Source organism: Lissotriton helveticus, chromosome 1_1 (assembly GCF_964261635.1).
Source record: "Lissotriton helveticus chromosome 1_1, aLisHel1.1, whole genome shotgun sequence".
Lineage (NCBI taxonomy): Eukaryota > Metazoa > Chordata > Amphibia > Caudata > Salamandridae > Lissotriton > Lissotriton helveticus.
Genome location: NC_136057.1, coordinates 189,682,363 through 189,705,063, shown reverse-complemented (window position 1 = coordinate 189,705,063; position 22,701 = coordinate 189,682,363). Strand labels below are relative to the sequence as shown.

At 44.9% G+C, this 22,701-nt stretch overlaps 1 protein-coding gene across 1 annotated transcript in view; it reads left to right on the top strand.

Moving 5' to 3' along the window:
• The window catches only part of LOC144760124 (uncharacterized), a 141,815-nt gene that overhangs the window by 23,459 nt on the left and 95,655 nt on the right, over nucleotides 1–22,701 (top strand). Inside the window, exon 2 of the mRNA XM_078646517.1 lies at nucleotides 9,691–9,919. The gene's annotated coding sequence lies outside the window, so the exon portion shown is untranslated. The remainder of the gene's footprint in view (nucleotides 1–9,690; nucleotides 9,920–22,701) is intronic.

Here is a 22,701-nt window from a genome sequence, read left to right as displayed (position 1 = left end):
ACCACTCGTTGATATTTTTTCTAGAAACAAAATTTAAAAAGCCACGGCCAGATTATCTATCAAAGTATTGAAGTTTAATTTTAGAATGATTCACATTGCGGAAGGAAAGAATGTTAAAACTATCTTTCTGCCTCGGTTACCAGTTGATGGAGATATGTGTGAGTTGGATGTACAGGAAAAAAATCAAGTAAAGTAAGTAACGAATCAGGAGCGTATTCCAAAGCTAAGCTGCCCTATGGGAGAGACTTCTTCTGCTCCATCTTGCCCTTCCGATACTAGGGACCTGAACCAGCCCCCGGCTGGCTGATCTTAAGTCGCGCCGCAGGACATGCAAGGAAAAAAGTTTCTGTAGGTCCCGAGGCCCTGTAGTGTTTTATGTACCAGACAAAGAGCCTTAAATTCAATTCTTTGCTGGACCGGTCCCCAGTGGAGATCCCTAATGCTGTTGGAGATGGGATGACATTTAGGGATGTCCAGCAGCACTCGCGCTAAAGCATTCTGCACAAACTGAAGTTTTGATATTAGGCGTTTATCAATGCCAAGGAAAAGAGCATTGCAATAGTCAATTCTAGAAATAATTAGGGCAACTATTACGATTTGTTTCAGTTCTTGTGGAATGAAAGGGAGAATCTTACACAGGGATTTTTAGAGGAAAGAAACATGAGGAGGTTAGAAAATTGATCTAGTCTGAGAAATTAAGCTGGTCGTCAAGCAAAACTCCTAAGTTTCTGACTTTATCAATGGGATCAGGACAACGTCCAGCCTCTGCTAGCCACCACAGATGATTCCAGAGTGACGTTCCCTTTTCGATCTTGATCACCTCCGTTGTGTCTGTATTTAGTTTAAGATCATTCTGATGCATCCACCCAATAATGTGCTACAGACAGTTTTGGAACCTATCAGCCACTTTATCCTCACCAGAGGACATGGATATATTTATCTGTGTGTCGTCAGCGTACGAAACCAACGAAAACCCATGTACTTGAATCAACTTAGCCAGAGGGGTGACGTAGGAGTATCCGTATGTCCTCAGTAAAAATGTAAATTGATACTTGTATAGCGCACTACTCACCCGCAAGGGTCTCAAGGCGCTTGTACGAATACCGCTGTGGAACCCATCCTGGCTTTCCCTGTGAGGTGTCCACTCCTGGGCACCCCCAAGGTGGAGGCCAGGCATCCTTAGCGTTGTGGGGGCCGTTGTGGAGATTAAGCAAGCTATTGCCCAGAGTTGCAGAGTGGGACTATATGATTGGAATAGGCACCGAGGCGAGAATGATCAGGTCCCTGGAATTTTTTGAGCCCAAGACCCGCCGAGGTGGGGAATTGAACCCTGGTCCCGGGCTAGAACTCTGCATCAGGGTCTGCCGCTCTAACCATTGAGCCACACTTATCCCCTCAGTGGCCATGACTAAATCTGATTCTGTTGAGTGGATTGGTCTGAAGCCATGTTGGGTGGTATCAAGGTGATTGTTAGAGTCTAAGTAACCCACCAGCTCTTGATTAATGAATTTTTCCAAAATTTCTGCCCGGGGGGTGAAAGGGGGAGGGGGGTAATGCATGATATGGGCCGGTAATTTTTCACTTCGGAGGGATCTAGTGAGGGTTTTTTTTAGAATAGGCCATATGCAAGCTTTCTTCCAAGAGACAGAGAAAATTCCTGACACAAGAATGTTGTTGAGTGGGGCCAAATGTGTACTAACCCTATCCAAAACCATGTGAAGTATCGAGGGAGGAAAGGGATCCGACAGGGATCCAGACTTAATGGATAACAATAAATCACTTACTCTCTTCTTGGTTAGAGAGGAGAAGTTTTGCAGTTGACAGGTAGTTGTAATTCCAGAGGCATTGTCCTCTATTAGCATCTCATTGACGGTGCCTGTAGACTGCCCTTAGAGCTCCTTGTAGACTGTTTGCACTTTGGTCTGAAAAAAGTTCGCCAGTGTATTGCAAAAGGTTTGATCATGAGAGAATTGATTCTCCCCCTTAAGTTTAGACAGAGAAATGAAAGTTTAGAAAATCTTTTTAGTCACATTTTATGCTGCCTCTATTTTTGAAGAAAAGTAATTAATTTTGGCTGTAGTTTAATTTGCCCTGCTCACTATAATGTAGCCATTAGGTACGTTTTAAATGTCTGCACGTTGATTTTATATTTTTAAGCACTACTGTGTACCATCGGACTGAAGGTTGGTACCTGTGGTGTTTAATCGATTTCTCTGGGGCCAAGAGATTGATTGCCGACCTGACCCAGCAGTAGAAATTATCAGCAGCCTTGTTGTTGTCTGGGTCTAGCGGGGGAGGGTATCTAAACAAAGCCTCTTCGAAGTCTGTTTTATTAAGTTTCTGTTACAATCTGATCTTAGTAGCAGACAGCTTGTTGTGAGAGGACATTATTTTCTCCTGAAGAAGGAGTTTGAAGAAGATAGCCCTGTGATCGGTCCAGGTTAACAGCAGTACTTTTTCCATAACGATGTTAGAGTTATTAGTGAAAAGCCCATCTAATGTGTGAAAGGCCTACTGGTTGGGCTCTGTAATGATCTGAGTCACTCCAAAACAGGCCATGCTATCTACCAGAGGGGAGGTGTCTGCAGTGTTTATGCATTCGAGATGAAAATTCAAATCTAGTTGCATAAAAGTTGGGAAATCAAGACATGATTCCATAAAAGTTTGCAGGGATGCTGTAAAAGGGGCCCAAGGCCCCAGTGGCCAGTACAGTAGTAATCTAGGGAAGGACGTGGTATTACTCAATTTGAAGTTGAACATCAGCACTTATACTCATAAGTACACCGTAGGGTCAAATGTGGCCTTAAAATTGATGTGGTAGGTAATTGCTATACCGCCTCCCTTTTTCCCTTCCCTATCTACGCTTGCTAATTCGTATCCGGCTGGTAACGCTGCAATCCGGTCAGGCTCAGATGGATGTGCAGGAAGAAATCAAGGAATGTATCATTGCCAATGATGAAGATTTGGTCATTTGTTCCGATATGATGGTATCGTGTGATCAGTTGAGGGAAGATGCCGTATTGAACAAGGTCGTGAATTTTGAGAAATTTGGGTGGCCAATGGAAAAAACTTTGGATACATCCTTCTAATCTTATGGCAAGGTGGTAGATGAGTTATCTTTCGAAGGAGGATTGTTGGTAAGAGGCGTTAGTTGATTCCACAAGGATGTTTCTGCCAAAGAATTTTGGGGACAGGTCATGTAGGCCATCTGGGTATGAGAGGCACTAAGCGTCTGACACGAAATTATTTCTGGAGGCCTGGAGTGGATGTGCAAGTAGAAGGATTAGTGAGAAATTGTGCACAATGCTGTTTGAGTGATAAATATTTGATGACCACTGTGCCTAATGAAGTGCCTGCTTTATGTCCTAGTAACGTGTGGCAGAGACTTGTGGTTGATGTGTTTCTTTTTTTGGGACCTTTTATGTATTGCCTTCCAATACGAGACAGTTTGATGTTCTGATGGATCATCTTTCCAGGTGGGTAGAAGTATGTGGTACAGCAGAACCCAACACAAACTCAGTAATACTTTTTTTGTGTTTTGCTAGAGAAGGGACTTCTGATGAGTTTCATTCAATTCACTTCTTCCATCATGACAGAGTTTTTAGACATGTGTGGGGTGAAGCATTTAGACAGGCCATTGTATCACCCTCAGACCAACGGAAAAGTGGAGACATTCAACAGGCTTCTAGTGGAATGTAACCAGAACGTGGTGAAATCCAGAGTAGACTGTAAAGTAGCTATCTGAGATTTGGTGTAGGCTCAAAAATCGACGCCTCATTCGGTCACAGGTAAAGCACCTCTTGAACTCATGAGAGAGTGAAAAGTGGTGTCTTCGTTGTGTCCTTTTTGGAAGATGGAGGTGATGGGTCATGAGGTGCAAGAAAAAATATGTTCAGGGATCAAATTCAAGGTGGGTGAAATGTTATATGTGAAAAACGCTATTTTGTTAAGAATGAGATCTTCGAAATTTAGAGATCCTGTTAGAGCCATCAAAGTTAGAGGCAATGCTGTTCATGTTTTGAATGGGCAATGGTGGAATATGGCAAGAGTTGCTAGAATTGGTAAAAGGTGATAATGAAAGGGAAAAAAATGCCTAAGTGATAAGCAAGTGCCTGTTTCAGGGAATGGTTCGAGTTCTGGTTTAAGGAGTACTTGTGTTATCAAAGAACCTAAAAGATACACTCCTCTTACATATTGGGTGGCATCCAGTTAGTTTTTCATATTTACTTTAGGTATTGTTTATGTGTTGATCTCTTGTCCTGTTTTGTATGCGTTTGTGTGTGGTAGTGTCTCTGTGGTTCTGTATGTGTGTGTGGTGTTAAAAAAGAGAAAAAGGGGGGAAGATATTCCGCATCTTAAGATAGGATGTCTTTACTGTTTATTGTTATATGATGTAATAAGACATTGGTTAGGTTAGCCTTCTGTTATGGAATTTCTTATGTGATGGTTTGAATAGTATTACAGTTGCAAGGATGTGTCGGGCTCTTCTACACTCATGTTACTGGCACAGCAATTAAACTTCTCAAAAGTCTACCCCACCGTGTGGATTGACGTTATTTCCTCATGGTTTCTAGGCCTCTGTGTTCCAGGGCTTCTTGCCTGTCCTCCCACAGGCTCTCCTCCTCATGTTTGCTGCCACTGCCCCATACAGTAAAAACGTGTTTGAGAGTAGAGCATCTTCGTTAATGAGATCCACAAAGTCCCTTATTTTTCCACCTGCATACCAGTTCCCCAGCACTTTCATACCCTTTCTCTCTCACAACCCAGACCAATATCCCTCATGCTGGACTAGTAATGATGCCGACAGGGGAAGGTCCTTCGCATACGGAACCCTCATGTGTGTTCTCTGCAAGGCATAGGCCCATACCAATCCCAAGGGTATTCAACAGGAGACCAGAATATTCAGCTCCTGTACGAGCATTCCGGCTAATCAGTGTGGCCAATATCATGGTACGGGTGGAGAGAAAGCAGACACCAGTCGCTGCCCCCCCCTCACCTCACCCCCTCACAGGGTCTCCAGTAAGCTACCCATTTCAGTTTTTGTTCCAGGTAATAAAGCTCCAGGTCAGGCACCACCAACCCACCTCCATTAGTGGGGAGCTGCAGTTTGCTTAATGTCAGTCTACGACCTCCCATGCTTTATATGAGGTATATCAATAGGCTTTTCACCGCCTGAAAGATGGATTTTGAGAGTCAGATTGGGCATGCTGCAAAGTAATACGAGAGATTGGGAAGGAAAACCATCTTTGTAGGCATGACCCTGCCCGCGACTTATAGAGGAAGTGTTAGCCTGAAATGTATGGACGTCTCAGTGAACTCCACGCTAGTTGGAAATTGCTCTCAAGGAAATTGGCTAAGTTGTGGTAAATACGAACACCCAGGTAGCAAAATGTAACTGGATTCCAGCAGAGGTTCTGTCCTATTTCTGGCAGAATTTCACCAATTGTCGGAGCATGTATTGGGAATGCATTTGATTAGTGATTCAACAACCTTGGCAAAGAGCACTGGTGACAGCGGATAATCCTGTTGGGTCCGGTCTCGATCTTACAGTGTGCTAATAAGACACCCTGGTTCAGACCCTGAGACATCAGGGACGGGGACGAATATAGCAAAAGTGTCCAGGTGAAGAAGCTATTCCCTAGTTCCATGCTGGCCAGTGTAATGTAAAGTAAGTCCCAGCGTAGGGAGTCAAAAGCTTTTTCTGTCAGTGCCGATCGCTACTGCTTTATGATAGTCCACTAATGGGGTATGGATTATTTGGTGAAAGTTAGGGATCCTACTACGTTTAGGTAAAAAACCTGGATGATCAGTGTGAATAAGATCACCTAGATGGGGCGCCCAGTAATCGAACTTTTACTAAGTATTTTAGAATCCACATTTAAAATGGAGAGGGGCCTGTAGGATGTTAACATATAACTCTTCCCTATTTGTGGAGGGGGACAGACAGGTACTTTCCATCATTGAAGGGAGTTCTCCCAATGTTCTTGCTGCCTTATACAATGTAGTCAGGATTGGAATAAGTGTGTCTACATAACATGCATAAAATTCCAGGAGCAAGCCTTCTGAGCCTGGTACGTTGCCCAGTGCTTTAATCTACCCCTCACTTCCTGTACTGTGATATCACCTCCTAGGGATGCAGACACTGCCAATGGCATTTGCTTCATACTTGCTTTATGCTGGAAGAACATAATCCTGGCACGAGAGCGCCCATAGATGTTAGACTAATAGACAGCATAGACCATATTAATTTCTGCCTACCTGTAAACCTTGTCACCTTCCCTTTGTTCACATCTGCAGTATTTGGAAACCCTGCTTGTCAAGATTATCCAGCTCCCCTAGTAATCTGCTGATTTTATCACAATCTGTGTGTGCCCTAATAATATATGCTCAATAATCGTAATCCTGGAGTCGCTCCACTAGTTTGAGGAGGTTTTTCCTTTCTACTCTGTCTGTCATGAGGCCCTGTTCACTCTCAGTTGGTAGTTCCTGTTTCATTAGGTGGTACTCTTAGTGTTTGATCGCAGGATGAATCGGGCCCGGGCCCCTACTACTGCTGAGATGCTATGACCGCATACCACTAGTTTGAAAGCCTTCCACTCCACTTATTGGGAGGAAGTCATACCCGTATTCTCCATAAAGTATTTACTGATCGTGTTCCTGAGGGTAGATCTTAAGGCTGCCTCCACCAGCATCGCAGTATTGAACTTCCATTTCAGAATGCAGGGTCTGGACAATGGCCAGTCCGGGAATCAGTAAAAACAGCTTGTGGTCACAGTATTATTTTTTGCCAGCTCTTGCATGTACGCTAGCCGAGCATCAGAAAGTATGTAAGTAAACTGATAGCTTGTGCATACCTGAGTAATACAAAAAGAAGCCGCATCCGGAATTATGGTTCTCCAGGTATCGACAAATCATCAATTGTTGATCCAATATCAAAACGCGTGGGCAGTTTTATGTAGTGGTGATGTGCGCGGGGTTGTTTAACTGCGTGGCTGATGTGATTTTAGTTAGATCAACCAAAGTCACATCAGCCACGCAGTTAAAATCTCCACCAAGTAACTCAGTGTAACGATGTATTCCGGTGAGGAGAGACGTTTGGGAGGAAGGAATGATCGATTGGTCCACATTGGGGACATAAATGTTAACAAAGGCTATATCCTTGCCATCCAATTTGCCTACTAATATCACAGTGACCTTCTTGTTCTATGATCTCTATCAGCTAGAGAAACGGGGTCTCACGAAGAATCCAAACCAGCACCCCCTGCCCATAGCAAATGCTGAGTACGTGTTGGCGTAGATTTTCACCCTGCATTGCTTCTGCAGTGCTAGACCCTCTTCTTTTGTTAAGTGAGTCTCACAAAGCAGTTCTATTTAAGGTATCTATGAAGGATGATACAGATATATCATTTGTGGTTCTCGTGGCCCACCCATAGTTGTTGTTCCAGGAGTACCCATTTGGTGCGTTCCAGATCTGTGGCAAAACGATATGCTTGCTGGAAGTGCCATGACATAGTTCCATCTTTGGGAGTCTGAGTCTGCCAGAAGTAGGGGCTTGAAGTTTGGACATGGCCAGTCCTTATGTCTCACCTTGCCAAAAGTATGTTTAAATGGCTGTCTCTATTAGGCATAGTTCTGATGCTGGTCGGTCGGGACCAGTACAGGCAGCATGCCAAAAAATGGAGTTAACCAGTGACTCTACCCCCATGTTCTTAGTTTGGACTTGTCTTCATAGTGACAATTGTGACATGCTCCATTTAGTGAACTCCCTGTGCATTTGATTAGTCAGTACAGTCATATTCGATAGTCGGTAGTAATCCATCATCTGTGATATTTCAACTTGGCGGGGATTTACTGAAACAGATGTTCTTGGAGGGTTTCCCTCGTGGTTTTGTACCTGGAAAACACTGTAAAAACTGATATGTAGAACATCAGTGCTGGCATCGAAAAATCTGGAGAGACTAAACTAAGGAGGTAGTAGTCCGCATACAGCATCATTTTCAGGTTTCCAGCTATGGTTTCAGTACCCCAAATGTCTTCTGAGGAGAATATGGTAAATGTGAGGGACTCTAGGGCATCGGGAAGAGTATGGGTGAAAGAGGACATCCCTGCCTCATGCCATGTCCAATGGGTTTCTTTCCCTCCCTTTCTGCTTCTTTTCTGGCATCTGTTTGTTCTCATTATCTGTTGTATGAATGTTCAGAATTTTGATTTTCCTAAGTGTAGAGTCAGATTCTTGAGTGTTATACCTTATATCCCTAGCTTTATCAGCAACCAAGTTAAACATAGTTACAAAAAGACTGCGCTTCCCAGAACCGATTGGAATGCATGACTACAGAAATCTGAACCGGATGCACACTAGGTCTCATAGTTTTTTCTTTTTTTTTAAATATATTTTTCTTTTTGTTATGTGTCCTTCGCAGATTTAGTCTGGTCGCCCGTCCAGGCAGAAAACCGGTCTGGTCCTGATGCACCAGAGCAGTGATTACCTGGCAGAGCCTCAAGGCAAGGATGGTTACCAGTATTTTCACCTCTATATTTAAGAGGGATATAGGGTGGTATGAAGCGCAGTCAGTGGGGGGTTTCCCCTGTTTATGGATGGGAATAATTGTGGGCATGCGCAAGTCTAGGGTCAGAATTCCTTCCCGGGACGCTTCTTGGAAGAGCATCAGCAAATGGGGGCCTAAAAGATCTGCATATTTCTTATACAATTCTGCAGGGAGGCCGTTGGGGCCCAGGGTCTTCCCAGGGCGTAATCTAGATATAGCCAGCACTAGGTCTCATAGTTAACCCGTTCGGTGTAGAGGACGGAACGGTTCTGTCCTCTACAGCAGAGGGATTTGGTGGTCGTGTGCAAACAGCAGAGGTATTTCCTTTGTAGGCCGAGCTAGACAGTGCAGCTGTCTCTTCGAGACCTGCTGTAATCAGTCTATGCGCTTGAAGTCCATCCCCTTTCGTGCCATTGCTTTTCATTTATCTCTCTCAGTGTCCTTTAAAAATCCTTGCTTGCTAGTAGTCAGTCCTGCCTCTTTATCCCTCCTTTCTCTCTTCTGTTCTTCCCACAGAGCAGAGACTTAGTACTGTCTCATTCCTTTATGGTTCTTTAGCTGTTGCTCTGGGGACTACTTTCTTTTTTCTTTGCCTGCTGTACTTCGCACCATTCAGTTACTCTCCCTGTTCTGCCCCACCCACCCCCTCAGTATCTTACAATACTTCTTCGTGTGTTTAGCAGCTGATATAAACATTAAACCAACAACTATGTCTGTACCATATCTAAAGGTCAGCCTGGCACTGGACCGCAGCCCTCATTATGGTCCGTAAGCGCCCCATAGTCCTATTTCTATTTCTTTGCCTGTGCTGGCCACAAACACAATCATGGCTGCCTTTGGACGTTTCTTCTCCTGTGTATAATGCCGCCAGTCCCTTGCTGTTTTCCGTATTACTATCTGCAGTGATAACATTCACACAGCTCACCTACGTTTGGGACTTTTTTCGTCAGTTTGTAAAATAATGTGTAGATCGAATATGTAATTAAGGTGAATGTACATGGGGGCGAGTTCCTGTCTGGCAGAGCGTTTATCACAGTGCATTTTATAAACACTACTGTCAAGCTTGTAGCATGGTACTAGCATTGTTCTGGCCACGCCTCCCTCAGTGGACTCCTCATGATATTGTTTTTTATTTTTGTTTCAGTTTCCTGAACTCCATCAAGTAACTTCCGGTGAAAGTCCCACCCTGAAACACTGCTAATATATGACTGACAAGTTCTGTATTCGCCTGCATGGCTGCGATTCTCTGTTATTTGGATGTGTTCTAGGTGCACCGGAGTAAGGTGTGTGTGTCAGTGGTTGGAGGAGCCGCCGCTTAAGCCCGCTGATAACTGGGGCTTCCAAGTTGAAGCAAGGATTCTGCAGTTATGCTGGTAAGTCGGATAATCAACCTGAGCCCCCTTCACCTCCGAACCCTCTGTTGTTATGCATGTCTGGCCTGAGGTTAAGCATGATGTGCGTTGAATCTGCTTCACATTCTTTTATATTTCTCGCAGCAGTCAGTACTATATGTGTACTCAACACATTGTTTCTCCTCCAGCCAGGGTCATCCATCTTTAAATGACATGCAAGTCCATGCTATATGCAACATGATCAGACAGTGCTGGCTTTTTAAAACAATATGCTGCGATCTGGGACTTGTAGGATTGCTTTTAGCATTGTTATAAAAAGACTAAAATCACAACAATGTTTCTTAGCTCTGGTTGGTTAGATTTCCTACTTTGGGTTCATTTGTTTATTTATTTGAAATGTTTTATAAAGTGCGAACAAGACTCTTATTGGTATCAAAGCGCTGTACAGATGTGGCGAAACCATGAATAAAACCAAAACACAATGGTACAAAAGGTGTAGCTAAGTCATACACTGTCAAACAAAGGGGGGAACAAACCCGGTCATAGGTTGAGGAGTAGGCCTAACCCGAACTGTATCAGAAGTTCCCTATAGTGAGATAACAATTTAACAGACAAGCATACAATAAATCACAACACCGGTGTACAATAAAAATCAAATTTGTAGACAAAGCATGAGAACAAGTTGATGCTGTTAATGTTCACTCATGAATAGCCGTTTGACATGTTTCTTGAAAGATGCAGTGGAAGCATTGGATCTGAACTCGGGAGGCAGGGCGTTCCAAATTCTTGGAGCAAGACCGGTGAAAGCACGATTGTAAGATCTTTTCTTTTTAGGTCTCTCCTACGCAGCGCGCATGCGCCGCATAGAAAAAAGACGTTTTGGAATGGATTCCCTTTCCGCCCTAAAAACATGCACGTGTTGCATTGCTTTCAATGGCAAATTCAGTTGCGGGCCCGTCTTATGACCTAAGGCATGAGTCCAGCCCAAAAGGGTATGTTAGTAACCACTCCCTTAGGGGTCTATATAACAGTTTCTAGGCGGATGTGATAGTCAATGGAATAGGCAATCCGTGGCTTTACCTCCTTTGTGAAGACCAAGGGGGGTGGCCCGTCCCGTCCTCCTATGCCCTCCGAGGGCCATAGAGGGCCCGCCCTTTGCCCGGGCTTAGCCCGGCGCAGTCCCGCGCGCGTCCCGCGATGCGGAGGGAGCTTCGTCCGTTATCAGCGCCTCCGGGCGCGCAGCAACCGGGAATGACCCGCTTAGGCTGCTGGGAGCTTTAGTCCACCGGCGGCCGTGCAGGTGGAGAGCAACGGCGGCGTGCAGCACTCACAGCGTGTGGGCCCCAGCAGCAGCAACGGAGTGTGCCCGGTGAGTCCCTCCTGCTCCGTGAATCTGGTCCTGATCTGTGACCCCCCGCTCCTCAGTGGGAGCCTCGTCCGTTATCAGCGCCTCCGGGCGCGCAGCAACCGGGAATGACCCGCTTAGGCTGCTGGGAGCTGTAGTCCGCCGGCGGCCGTGCAGGTGGAGAGCAACGGCGGCGTGCAGCACTCACAGCGTGTGGGCCCCAGCAGCAGCAACGGAGTGTGCCCGGTGAGTCCCTCCTGCTCCGTGAATCTGGTCCTGATCTGTGACCCCCCCTTTCAATGGCAACACGTACACCTTTGGCAATTCCCTTGCCGGAGCGAGCTTTTACACCATATGTTTGTAATTAACTTGCAAACATATGGTGCCCCTGCAGGCACCTGCAAGGGAAATGCTCTACAAATCTTTTTTTCAAACTTTTTTTTTTACTTTGAAACTGAGCGGGGTGCCGCTATATGGACACCGCGCTCGGTTTATTGATATATTTCTTAACTTTAGCACTGAGCGCAGCGCCCACTTCAAGGACACTGCGCTCAGTGTCAAAGTTAAGAAATATATAAAGAAACCGAGCGCGGTGTCCATGAAGCGGCGCCGCGCTCAGTTTAAACTTCAGCATTTGCAATGCAATTGGACCGATTACATTGCAAATGCTTGTTTTTGGTGTGCCCGGGCCGATTTTTTTATCCCAATCCAACTCTGGGACTCCCTGAAGAGCACACAAGCTGCCTAAACCAAGAGACTATGGGTCCGTGTAACGTGTCTGAGTTGTGAACGTATAAGTTACATGCACCTGTTATACAATATTTAGAGCAAAGTGTTTTGGGAATGGGCGTGGTTTCTGTTTGTTAATTTGTTTCTTACACTTTTCTTATTTCAATTGTTAAGGCAATGTAAGGTTTCCGCACCTTGGCCACGCGGTGCCCACGGGCAGGCACAGGCGTTACTTCACACACCCCTCGGCCACCCCAGGGTGCGCGCCAGTTCACGGAAGCAAGCGCCGCGAGACTCGGGTGGCCTGTGAGCGCACGAGAGAGGAGTGAACGAGCGTGAAACCGATGGGTGGGGCAGTCTGGGCAGTTGATGTGAGGTCTGGAAGTCAGGCACTCACCGTCGGCCAGGGAAGGACCAGGGAGCCCTCGGTGGACAGCGTAGCAACAGGCAGGGGGCAGATGCAGCAGGAAGGAGTAGCCGGAGTGTCCGCTTCTCACCTGTGCCACGGTGAGAACTGGGATCTGCCTCCCCTGGACGGCCCACCCTGTGGCGCTGGCCGAGGTCTACACATAGGTAAACAACTTGCGAACAAAGTGGTGCATGCCTGGGGTACTAGACAAAAGGTCTTTACAGAAACCTTCCTAAAGGCCGGGGGTGCACTGTCTCCCAGCTGTTTTCTTAGTAATGTTCAATACCCGTAGCGCCCCCTTCTTCCAAATTGCACCTACCGCCTCACGCAAAGCGTGAGCCCAACTATTGTTTCTACCCTATGTTTCTGCTTTTTCTCTCCCAAACAACGCAATATTTGCTGCACGAAGTAGCAAGTGGGCAGTGCAGTTGAAACATTGTGATGTTTGCATCTGTGCATTGAGACGTGACTTTGCCTACTACAGAGGCTGTGTGCACCGAGTGTGTTGTGGTAATGCTTAACTCCTCTTCATGGAGACCGGAACAACCCAGCCTGAGGGGACTACTTCATCCGATGCATCGGATAACAGCTCCCTTCCGCATTCCCCGGGTTTTTTCAAACGTCTCTTGCGCTTGTTCGCTAGACCATGCATTATTCAGATGTTTGGACTGGCGTGTAGGTCATGAGATGCAGGCACTGGCGGCCTCTGCGGGGCTGCTCTTGTAGCAAGGGCAGCACTTGTTTTTATATGGCCCTGTTTCGTGGCGGCTGGTTAATTAAACTAGTAGTAGGACAGGCACAAATGCACAAGCTCACTTCCAACCATCCATAAGGAAACATAAGTGCACACACTCACACCTATCATTCACAAGTATACCTGTGCAAATAAACCCATTTCTTCACAAGCGTGCACATACAACCAACCAATCATTCACAAGCTTTAACATGTGCACATACAGCTACCCATTCAGAATCACGTACATGTACACACTTGCACCTATTCATTCACAAGCATGTGTGCACACATACAAACGCCCATTCACAGGCTCGTCCTCAAATGCACACATATTCATACATTGCTCATCCCACGACAATCAATGGCGAATTGGGTTCGGGTGGTGTGAGACGTCTTTGATAAACAGTCAGTCCTAGGCTCTTCATGGGTTTAACCTATAGCGCTTACAGCTGTTGCTCCTTTTTGTCATCAGGGTGAGTTTTCTTCTACAGTGCTCAAAGGGCTTTCCGGGGCTGCTGATATCACTTCCTTCAGGGCTGTAAAACCTTCGGCAGGAGAAACCTTGACTCAGGCTGCCAGCCACCTGAGCATTAGTTCATGTAATGCTCCTTGCTGCCTGACCCTGACAGAAGTTCTGTCAGGATGACCTTCGCTCAGCTTGACAGACAAGCACCATGCTTTGGAAAAGAGAGTAGAGTGCCTGACTCCTGCACTGACAAGTCACCATTGACCCTATTTGTGACGTTGAACCATCAATCCTGCTGCTGGCATAGCTAGGTAAGTTCTATAGAAGTTGGATAGCAAGGATTAGAACCATTTTTAGTGGTATATGCTAGTACATTATTTCAGTAGTCTAGTCTGTTGAATACTAATGAGTATTTTAGCGGCATTAAATAGCGTAGGTCAGCAAATCTTATGACTACTCTGGAATTGAAAGCATTTTTGGAGGCTCTGTTAGTGATAAAGTCACCCATGTTTATAGATGGACTGGAGCGAATTTTAAGCTTTCTGTCCGAAGTTGCGAGTTTCAGAGATTCCAGGGAAAAGAGGATGGAGTGTCTGAAAGAGGGATGGGCAGAGCTTTAAGTGGGGCGGTCTTGCCGGTCCTCTGCACCGGTAGTTATAAGAAGCATTGGCATAGCCAATAGGTCTCGCCTTTGGAACCTTATAAGTGTTTAGCCATGCAACAGTTGATGTTGTTGCACCAAGGATATTGTGCTGGATAACTAAACACCTATAAGGTCCCAAAGGCAAGACCTATTAGCTATGCCAATGCTTGTTGAATTTGGGAGGTTTCAGAAGTAGGGTGGACGTACTTCTTAGGTTCCGGCCTGAGCCCGAAAGTTCAAGCTTATTTGCCAAGTAAACCGGGGTGTTGTAATGTTTGGCTTTATTCAGTTCTGAGAGTATTTAACAAAAGATGGTTCTGGGATAAACATTTTGAGTTTGTGAAAGTGCAACATTTAGTGTTTTTATATCCTCTTGAGAGGAGATCTTCAAGTACAGTTGCGTGTCAGCATACATGTGGTACTGAATGTTAGAATGGTTCACAATGACAGTAAGAGGTTCCCTAAAGAGGTTTGAAAGAGTGGGCGAGAGTGCGGATCCTTGTGGAACTTTGATCGTAACCAGGGTACTGGTTGCAAAGGAGTGGTTAACTTTGATTCTTTGTATGCAGTTATGTAAGAAAGAGGCAAACCAATTTAGGACTGGACCCGTGAGACCCCATATATGTTGAAGAAGGGCAATCAGGTTTTCATGTTTGATGATATCAAATGCTGAGGACAGGTCAAGAAGGATCAGGAGACAAGGGACATTTAGATAAAGGAATCTCAAGGAATCATCTTCACTGTCCGGTAGTCAAGGAGTTGATATTTCTCTATGTGGTTGCATAGCTGCGAGTGGACACATTTTTCAAGCAATTTAGCTAGAGTCATGATGCTGGTGATAGGTCGGAAGTTGTTAGGATCAGATAAATCCGATTTGGGCTTCTTAGGAATTGGAGTAACTTGCCCTGCCTTGAGGCAATAAGGGATCCTTCCCTTTACGAGAGATTCTTGAATGATCTGGGACCACAGAGGGATAATAGCTGGATTGAGATCTTTAAAAAACCTAGCAGGTAGAGGATCGCTGAAATGGTTGGAAGATTTAAGGGACGTCATGTTGTGTAGAAGCTCCTGAGTGATGCTGTGGTGGTGCTGACTGATGATGTGGTGGAGCTGACAGATGATGTGGTGGTGCTGACTGATAATGTGGTGGTGCTGACTGATGATGTGGTGGTGCTGACTGATGATGGGGTATTGCTGACTGATGATGTGGTGGTGCTGACTGATGATGTGGTGGTGCTGACTGATGATGTGGTGCTGCTGACTGATGATGTGATGGTGCTGAGTGATGTTGTGCTGGCCTTGACTGATGCTGTGGGGGTGCTGACTGATGCTGTGGTGGTGCTGACTGATGCTGTGGTGGTGCTGACTGATGCTGTGGTGGTGCTGACTGATGCTGTGGTGGTGCTGACTGATGCTGTGGTGGTGCTGACTGATATTGTTGTGTCCCTGGGTGATGATGTGGTGTTGCTGAGTGATGCTGTGGTGGTGGTGGTGGTGAGTGTTGTTGTGGTTGCGTAGAGCGATACTGTGGTGCCGCTGAGTGATGCTGTTGTGACCCTGAGCGATATTGTTGTGTGCTGAATGATGCTGTGGTGGTGCTGAGTGATGCTGTACTGGCTCAGAATGAGGCTTCAGCATCACATAAGGACACAACTGGTGCACATTCACATGCAGAATGTTCTACTCTGTAAAGTAGCTGTGCTGAAGGCACCTTTGGGACGCTTTAAAGCTGTATTAAAAGTACTATCATAATCATGGACTGTAAATAGAAGCAGGTTACTAAAATTAAGTTCACTTGGTGGCTTCCATCAAGAAAGACGTGCCATTCTGTTAGCCAAAACTTTCGAGTAAATAATTGCACAACATTTACTAAAGTGGTCCGTAGATCAAACACTCCTCTTGCCCCTTCCTGAGTTTATGTATTAGAATGAGCTCAGCGTCTCTCATTGTGGTTAGAGAACCTGTCTGCAGGTCCAATGAGTAATAGATAGTCAGCCTAGGTTTCCCTGTGGCAAAAAACATGCTTTAAAAACCTAGTATGCGCTAATTTTACTGACCCTGGACTACCGGCCCAGTCATGGATTTAGTATGAATTTTCTTGTAATTTCTTTTCATTAGTTTCTCATCTCATTCTTATCTGTTGTTCTCCTCCTGCTTTTCATGCCAAAATAAGCTTTGCGAAAGACCCCCCAACAAAAAAATGTTTATAGGGTGTCAGCAAACCTATACAGGGCATTATAATAAATATTCGGATATCAAAATGGCTCTAGTGGTGTGTACTAATGGTTTCTCAACTGCAGGTGTGGAGCACCATATCGCAATTTACACAAATGCAAAAGTTCAATGCGCGATGAGAAGGTAGCAGCAAGCAAGGCTGTCAGCACCCAGGCTGTCCACCTATTGCTCTTCTAAACCATAATGGTGTTGAGGACTGGTCGAGTGGGCAGCGCCAAGACACAAAGTAACTGACACTTTCAGACCCAGTCTCCCCAGAGGACTACTTTGACTATCATGATGACCACTTCTGCCAATCCCTCTCCTAAATCGTCCTTACCCTCTTCCTTCTGCCCACCTCCCCACACCCCCCAAGAACATGGGGTGGATACAAGTAACATTCTCTGTGAGGAGGAGGAGTTTCTGAGGAGGAAGCTGCCTCTGAGGTAGCGAACACACTTTTTATTGAGTCTCAGTGTTTTGAGTAGTGCTTCATCAGGACAAAGATACCCTAATGAATTCATAATGTTCTGATGAGATCATTACAATTCAAGCCAGTTTGGGAAAGGTGCAGAGAAAAGATAAAAATCCAACTCCATATGAGGAACGGTCTACAGCCCTCTCGTCCGCCTCACACTAGTCAAGCAGTTTCACCTGCAGATGAGGCTTGTACCAGACCCTTTTGCATGATTTTTTTTTTTTGCCCCGATGAAGTGACAACATTGAATCATGAAATACGTTTTGGCAAATTCTTATGAATGTTAAAAAAATATCAATTTTGACAACTACCTGGTTAATTGGAAGAAAACAAAAAATGGTTTAAAAGAAAACGACATTGTTAAATTATAGAATAGGTAAACAACAAGAGAGAAAGGGTCAGTAGGCCACTCTTGTACCCCTTATAAATAATATATCAAAACAACAGAAGAGTACCTGAAATTAGAAGCAAACCATAAATGGGAGTGACAAATTAATTTACCACCACCATAAGTTTAGAAGAAATAATCCAAAAGACAAAGTGAGTTAGGAGATATTAGTAAGAAAAAAAGGAACCCTCAGGCACTAACTGAAAGGTCGGTTGCCAGTTGTCTTCATTGGGTCCTCGTTGTAAGTACGTGAAATACTACGTAGCAAATAGAAGGTGCATGTTAAAAAGAGTATCGACTACTCCCCATATCAGAAGATTATTTTAATGTGGGGGTAGTTCTAACTCTATTAAAAACCGTAGTGAAAAAACTGACATGTAAGTGGTTGATTTAATTTGAACCAAATGTCCTAAATAGAGGTCGACATGTTTCTGCTAATGAGCCAATCGCCAGCTCAGCATTCCTCAGGACCATACATACCCTCGCCTCGGGAGAAGCGCTCACTAAGGCGCCAAATCCATGAGGGGCGGGGAAAGTAAAAAACTTTGCAAACTTGTATGCTAGTCGATGCACAGGAACTTCCACGTGCTATTCTTCCAACTCGTAAAGGCTGTGAAATCTGAAAATCAATCCATTAACATGAGAGAGGATGAACATATACATCTGAACCCCTTTGTGAAAGATTATATACATATATCAAAATATCATTGTGAGTGGAGTGAAACCCACCTCGTAGTTAGATTATTTACGCAATAATTTATCAGAACATGGATATTATCAAGCCTTTTTGGGTATAATATAATTCCAAAAGTTTTATATAAAAGTGCTATGCCATTTGCAGCAACAACCAAAAGAAACGTAATATCAAAATTCATAACGTCCCAAAAGGCGAACTTCGCCTATTTTTATTCGTCTTAGTGGGCCTGACATGGTCCTGGCTCCAAGACGCTTTTCTTTAGTAAGAGAGTGCCCGTATTGAGTAGCAAATAAACAAATTACACCTTCAGTCAAGTTAAGACAGGAAAACGCCGTTAAAAACGTGTCCACTCACTTGTCAAAATCGGGAGAAGTACCCCCTGGGCTCGTAGCAGGGGAAACCTTCACGCCCGGATATACTAAGAGGACACAAAACAAAACAAAACAAACACGTTTTTCAGTATACGTCTCTTTGTCGAGAGCTTCTCAAATCATGGCATGTAAGGTATAAGTTAAAACGCTATGCGAACTCAACAGGTCGTTATAAAAAACAAGAAAAACTTACTTCCGTCCAAGCGACTACCTGCCAGATAACCTATTCGGATCACATCCACGGCCCGTATACACTGGGCCCGTGGGGACGTCTGTTTTTTGTCTGTGCGTCCATGACGTTACACGCAGTCACGTGATCGCCAATCTGGATCTTCCTCAGTTCTCTTAAAGGGGAAGCCTCTATTTGGAAATGGAAGCATCTTTCTTGGTCTTTCAAGTTTTCAATCTAACTTTATTGTTCTCGTATGGATTGAAAACTGATAGGTCATAAATAGTACTATATAAATGAATGAGAGTCTATAAATAGTACTATATAAATGAATGAGAGGCTATCTCCACACTTGTGCTTATAAAAATCATAAATTAGCTGGTGAATGTGAATGTATAGGTGTTAAAGGATCAATATATAACTACCCTCCAGGTAATAAAAATATGGGTAGAGTCTAACCAACAAACCTCACTTGGTCAACAGTTACAGTAAGGTATATAGGCAAGTATATCGTCGCATCACAGAACCCCAGGGTAGATCATCATTTAATCCCTGTACATGTGTAGAAAGACGATAAATCCATCTTTGTTCCTTTTCAAAGATGGTACTGTCGCTGCTTTGTTTCAGTTGTTCTATTATCGTCCATCTGGTGTCATTGGGGCAATGTCCATGTTCCAAAAAGTGTGTAGTCAATTTTGTTGTCCCTTTTCGGCATCTCACGTTACTGCGATGTTCGCAGATGCGTAATTAAATTTTTCGCGTGGTCATGCCCACGTATTTTAGGTGACCGGGACACGTGATTAAATAAATAACATTGGCAGAATTGCAATTTATGACCCCATAGATGCCACAACTTGCCTGCTTCCAAATTCAGTGTCTTAGTCGCAGTTGTTAAATGGCAGACATTACATCCACCACAGGGAAAGTGGCCAAGGACAGGGGGCAAACCCCAGGTGGCCAAAATACTTGGGTCCTGTACTGTGTCATTGGTTTTGGGGCGAGTGTGTCCCAATGCATCCTGCAAACTCCTTTCTCTTTTGTAGGAGAATAAGGGTTTCTGCCAATCCCGCCCATTACTGGTTAGAATCTTCCAATGTTTTCCAATGGAGCGACTGACAGCATTGGAGATGTTACTGTATGTCGTCACACAAGTTAATGGCATGTCTGTTTTGTTGTCCTTTTCATAATCCTCCAACAAGGCCTCCCTGTTTTGATTTCTAGCCCTTTTGCAACTTTGTTTTAGGATCTTACTTGGATAACCTCTAGTTAACATCTTATTCGTTAGGTCTTGTGCTTGTTTTTTTTAAATCTTTGACATCACTGCAGTACCTATGAATATGTAGGTACTGGCCAAAAGGCAGGTTTGCCCGCAGAGGACGCGGGTGGAAGCTCGAAAAATGGAGCAAGTTATTTTAACTGGTAGGCTTATAATAGGTCTTTGTATTCAGATGATCCCCGACTCTGGTTATTGTAACATCCAAGAACACAATGGACTCTGGATGGTATTGATGGGTGAATTTGAGATGAGGATCACAGGTATTCCCCCAGTCAAAGAAAGCCAAAAGGCTATCCTCAGAGCCGTGCCAGATTAAAAGCACATCATCAATGTACCTCTGCCACAGGATAACATTGAGAGTGTAGGGATTTGTTGCTGCCAGTATATGGGTCTGTTCAAAGTTGTGAACATACAGCCCCGCAATACTTGGGTTAAAAGTACTGCCCATTGAAGTCCCTGTCTTTTGTAAATAGATCTTATCCAGATATTGGAAAAAATTCCTTTTGAGGGCCAGAGTGGCACATTCGATGACAAAAGTGCGAGAAGTGGTGTAGTCCCAGGTAGCCTGATCTAGGACATCAGCCAAAACTCTTAGTGTTGCATCCTGCGTAATGCAAGTATATAAACTTTCTATGTCTAGGGAGACTAGAAAGCACGGGTCTTCAGGCATCTTGACTGTTAAAAGCAAGGCTAGGAGACATTTGGTGTCCTTAATGTAGGTACTTGTGGACTGTATCAAAGGTTTGAAGAAAACTTCGCAGTACTTTGAAAGTGGTTCCAATAAGGAACCAATGCCCGAAACTATCGGTCTACCGGAAGGAGGAAGACGATTTTTATGGGTTTTGGGTAAGCAGTAAAAGTACGGAATCCGGCCTTCAGAATTCGTGAGAAAATAAGCTTTTTTAACATGCACTTTCTATTTGCTACGTAGTATTTCACATACTTACAATGAGGACCCAATGAAGACAACTGGCAACCGACCTTTAAATTATAGAATAGTCAGGGTATCACTCGTACACTTGAGCACTGTCCTTATGACTTTGCAAAACACAGGGCGACTGAGTCTTGTTTCTACAAGTGAGTGAGACTTGCTAAGCAAAGAGGGGTAAGGCTCTTAGAAGCACGAGGCTTTAGGCACGAGGATGCTGCTGCAAAGGCAGGTCCTGCCCACAACATGCCCCCGGCCCATGCCACCAAGGAGCAATGAAGAAGCGCTGGCGCAGAGGTGTTTTCCTCTGCATGCCGAGATGGGGCCAGGGGAGGACTGCCCCTCACTGCTATCATCCAGAAGGGGTGGGTTGGACAACAGCCCTGTGGATCTCATCTGTTCACAAATACAGCTTCTCCATGAGCTCAACAACTTGTAGGCAAGGTCGCGGAGACACTGTGCAGGGGGCGGTGCCCCTAGTTTTGAGTAGGGGCTCACCAGCGACTGCAGAATATTATCAGCTTGTTTAGTGTGGTTGAGATAAACAGAGCAGAACGTCTCTGATAGGGAACCTGTAGTAGGAAAGATACATTCCCTCTGGAAATCTACAAGCCAAAAGTACAACTGCTTACACCATTTTATCAGAGGATTCTGGCTGGAGTCAAAGCGCATGCGAGGATTACGTGGAAACGCGTTAACTTCTTCAATTAAGTCAAGGAACAAGGCCCTCTTCCCCCGACAACAAACCGGGTCTGCAACTGCAAGCACGGAGAGGCGCCTCAAACATCTAGACAGACCCACAAGCGGCTGGAGTGTGGGCCACCTGTGGATTGATTTTAGTAATAGCATTGTCCTTGTGACAGGGTCGTGCGAGTAATATCAAGTTACAAAAGGCCACTGTATCAAAGGGGGAGTGGGGAGTACACGTGCAAACACTAAGGAGACAACACTCATTTAGCAGGGCGGGCGTGAGGCTTAAAGAAGTAAACTAGTGGGAGGGATGGGGGAGTGCCCACGCGCGTGCTAAGCAGCAAAAGGAAATTTTTAAAAAGCACGTGAGTGGTGCGCGCGCAGCAGCGGCAAAAGTGAAAGTCATTGCGCATCAGATGGTGCCTCGGGTGCTGAAAGCTGGCAGCTGCACACGTGCACGCGTGCGTAACCGCAAGCGCTAGGCCAGCAAAAGCATGTGGTAGCATTTTTGAAAGTCCACTACTGCGCTGGCTCAGGCGAGACCTAATGAGGTTGAGCCGCTCTCAGATACTTTTGCATCCTTCACTGGGCCTATGCTAGCACTCTTATAATGCAGTAAATAAATTAAATTATGCTCTAGTCACTCTGCCACCTTGTATCTAGTATAACATCTATGCAACAAAAAGATGCCAATTAAATCACTCCATTGCAAACAAGAAAACATAAGTAAAAAACATTATCACTTACATTGCCAATAGCTCTAACTTTCACTAATGCGAGACCCATTGCATTGCAAAAGATTGTTTGTTTTTGCGCCTTGGTAGCTGGGGAAGAGCTCCCCCAGCATCCCAAAGCATTTTTTTTATTTCAATTTTATAATGATGGGGTGCTGAAATCATTACATTGAAAGTGAAATTGAAATGAGCCGATCGGCTCATTTCAGTTATATTGCTTCAGTGCTCGCAGGGCTTTCTCGGACCCCTGAGCACCCAAACACACTGGAGAGGTATTGTTGGAAAGGGGAGAATCCCCTCTTTCCAATGGTACCCTTTTGTTAGAAGGGGCGATCCCAGAGGGCCAGGTTATGCTCACCCGACCACCCCGTGACCCACCTCTCCCACAAGTAATGCCGAGTCTTAACGTGAGGTCCTCACCGGGGAGGACTTCGAGTCTAGGATCGTACATACTGAGCTCACACCACACTTACGAACGGACACCACACCGTAGGTTTTCAGTAACAAGTTCTTTATGAACAGTAAAAAGG